Genomic DNA, 3,386 nt, shown 5'->3' with positions numbered 1-3,386 from the left:
GGCCCCCCTGGCCCCCCTGGCCCCCTGGGGGGGCATCATCCTCCCTCCTGCCCCTCGATGTCCGCGATGGACAGAGGAGCAGCGGCGATGAGGGGTAGTGAAAGGAGGGTGGAGGGCATGTAGGGGATGGTATACGTGAAAAGGTTTGAACGTTGCCATCAGCAGATTAAAGTCGTTCACGGGAAACAGAAATGTAGCCGGCCAACCTCGTGCTGCTGCCCCAACGACGCAGCCTTCACCTCCACTACTACTACGCCCTCCGCGCCACACAACCTCCACCACCAGGAGCGGCCCGCACAGGCCAGTGTACGTGTGTGCGTGTGTGTCGCCGTTGCTGCCCGGTCGCGTTTCCATGTTCAAACCTTCTTCACAATAAAAAATAGTCGGAGGGAGGGGGGAGAAAGAAAGGGAGAGAGAGAGAGAGAGAGAGGGGGGGGGGCAGCGCAAGAGAAGAGCGAGGGAGAGAGATGGCGATACTCGAGGAGTATAGCGAAGGAGAGTCAGAGGGGAAAGGGGGGAGGGGGCGGTGAGGTGGACTCCGGCGGTGTGTGTCGCCTTTACCGCGCCTCTGACAAAAAAAGGTATAGCGACGATTTTGCCGATTACAACTCTGGCGTGCCGGGCTGGGCTGCGGTCATCTGGTCGATGGTCCGCTGGGGCCTGGCCGGGGGCCGGGGCCTCCTGGACATGGCCACTCGGGGGGGAAATATCTCCAAGCCCACGCCGCAGCGCCCCTGCCTCCGCCTTGCCCGCGGCGGCAGCAAAACCCTGAATATCGCAGCGAGAAATCTTGGTAGGCTACCCGCGGCTTCATCAATCGAGGTGTACGCAAAATCAGCCCCAAGCGGGCCAGGTATCGGACGAGTTGCCTGTGTTTTGTTTCGGTGATGGTATGCTGCCAAGGTATCATCCAGAAAGTACGTCCGCCATGCCATTGGCCGTCACAAAACTGCCAATTTGAGCCTCTACAAGCCCTAATAGCCCCTTATAGATAGGCAACATCTTGCATGCAGTGCGTCCGTGTACTGCGGGGTGGCATACGCTGAGTCCCGCAGGCGCTGAGCTCCCGTCAAATTTGGCTAACGAATCTTTTAAAAAGGGGACGTAATTTGTGGACGTCCCCTAAGCAGCTACATCTATCTCGCCATGTGTATACAGTCCCCCCCATTCGAGACGGCACATGTAAGGAAGAGGGAGGGGTAAACCGTAGCGCTGCACCTGGAGTACTGTAAGGTGACCAGAAGCACCGCGAGATGATGGAGGGTGTCGTCCAAGATCCAAAAGGCCCGGTTTTCCAGCTACCCACTTCCGGTCCGCTTTCGGTCCACTTCCGGTCTGCCTTGCCGCAACTCGGAAGGCAAGTCGTGCAGAGGGCTTGGTGCAGGGAGGAGGGTGGTTTGCGCCGTTTGCTCTGTCGGTGGATTCGCCGTACAACCGCCACTCGGCACGCGGACACGAGGACAGACGACACCTGTCATGGGGCCCCATGCGTCAGCCAGCCCTCCGGCCGGGCCCAAGTCAGAAAGCCGAATCGGTCCGTCCGTCTGTCTGTCCGTCCGTCAGTCAGTCAGTCTGTCTGACAGGCAGTCTGACAGCCAGCCGGCCACAGCCTCTGCCTGCCGTCGTCGGCATTCCGCCGGCCGCCGCGGGCTCGGAAGGCTTGGACAGCAAGTGGAGGCCCCCGTCCTCGTCGACGTCGTGTCCCCCCGAAGGACTCTCGGGCGACGGACGGCCGCTCGGCCGGGAGGGGCGGCGGTGCGCCGCGCGGGATTTACAACGACAGCGAATAGCAGTGGACGTCCGACGCGTTCGTCTTGTCGATGCGGCCGACGGCAGGGCCGAGGTGACCCTCCCCCCCCCCCTCATACCCCTCCCCCCCTGCCTGTGCTGATTCCTCACTCCATACAAAAGACAGTTGGAAACTTTCGTCCTCTGCTGTTCTCGAGCTCCTCCAGCCCGACCGGCAGGGTTGCGTTGCAAGGTCCACGGTCCTCCGCGAAGTCCTCCAGGGCGGGGCGGCGGCCTCGGCTCGGGGGCGGAGGTAGTGTTGGAGTGTTGGGGTGGAGACGGCGGTGGAAGGGCAGGGCAGAGGGGACATGGTAGGAAAATAACAATGAAATGAAAAGACAAGGCATATCGGCACATTGTTCGGACCAGAGGCCGCGGTGCGAGGCGAAGGGCCCGGCCGACCGGCCCGCTGGAGAGGGGGGGGGGGGAGGACGAGGAGAAGAACAAGAACAAGGAGGCAACGGCAGCAGAAGCAGAAGCGTGCAGCATTCCATACGAATCGGTTCGTGGAAGCCGGAACAGTGGAAGGGAAGGGAAAAGGGGGAGAGAGAGAAGAAAGAGGGGTTGAGGGAAGGAGAGGGGAGGAGGGACTCCCCAGTAGCACACCCAGGGCCCCGGCCCTCTGCCCCCCGCCCCGCCGCCGTTCTCTTTCTGAGCTTGCACGGTGTCCATTTGTTTCGTTTTGTTACAAAATGGCGCGGCTGCCAGTGCGGCGGCGCGGCCCTGTGTCCATGCTGCAGGGCCCAGGGCCGCGGGCGGCAGGGGCGACCGGGGGCGACCGGGGGGCACCATAGTTCAGAAGTGCGTCAGTTTAGAATAAACCGTGGTGCAGAAAACGAAAGGGGAGAATTTCCGTTTTTTGACATATTCTGTGATACCGTTTGTGAGCGCTGCTGTTGTGTGCGTGTCGAGTTGGTGGACGATACATTGGGGGGGGGGGGGGGTACAGGATCGAGCGCCTTATTGGCACCGCCTTCCTACAACAAATCATGCCCCGATGGTGGCGCGGATAACGCGCGACTGATCGTCGATACGGAAGACGTGTTGCCTCACAAACGGGAAGTGAGCGCTCATTAACATGCCGATCCATTTGCCCAAATCCAATGAACAAATGTATTTATCTATACGCCGATGATCTTGGCTGCTGCGCTCAGCGCGGCAGGGCGGGGAAGGGCGGTGCGGGGCGGGGGCGGAGACGGAGGGGTGCAGGGGTTGAGCGCGCTTGTTAAAATACTTCGACACATTCTTGTACGCGGTCTGGGGCCGGGCCGGCCGCGGGGCCGGGACGGGGACCGGGACTGCGACTGCGTACGGCGGCGACCTTCCAAAATGACGTAAAGTGTCGACGGCGATCGATAGAAGGTCGCTGGCGGCCCGGAGTATCGGCAGCAGCGGTCACCCCTCCGGCTGCGGAGGCCCGGCGGCCGCGGCCCCTGGGAGCGGAGCTATAGGGCCGAAGGACGGGTATCGGCTGGTCTCGATGTTGAGATCCGGAGGCCTGATTCCAACCACGAAGGTGCGTGTGGACGACGTCTTAAGAGGTCATTTAAAACTATCCTACCCCTTTCTGTCGGGAGCTCCCCCCCCCCTCCCCATCC

At 61.6% G+C, this 3,386-nt stretch overlaps 1 protein-coding gene across 1 annotated transcript in view; it reads left to right on the top strand.

Annotated features, from left to right (window-relative positions):
- LOC113215241 (LIM/homeobox protein Lhx2-like) overlaps window positions 1-3,386 on the top strand; it is a 17,607-nt gene that overhangs the window by 11,995 nt on the left and 2,226 nt on the right. The gene's annotated exons all lie outside the window — the stretch shown is intronic.

Source organism: Frankliniella occidentalis, unplaced genomic scaffold (assembly GCF_000697945.3).
Source record: "Frankliniella occidentalis isolate FOCC.00 unplaced genomic scaffold, Focc_3.1 Scaffold187, whole genome shotgun sequence".
NCBI lineage: Eukaryota > Metazoa > Arthropoda > Insecta > Thysanoptera > Thripidae > Frankliniella > Frankliniella occidentalis.
The sequence above is the reverse complement of the archived record's forward strand: the minus strand, read 5'-3'. Positions and strand labels throughout refer to the sequence as shown.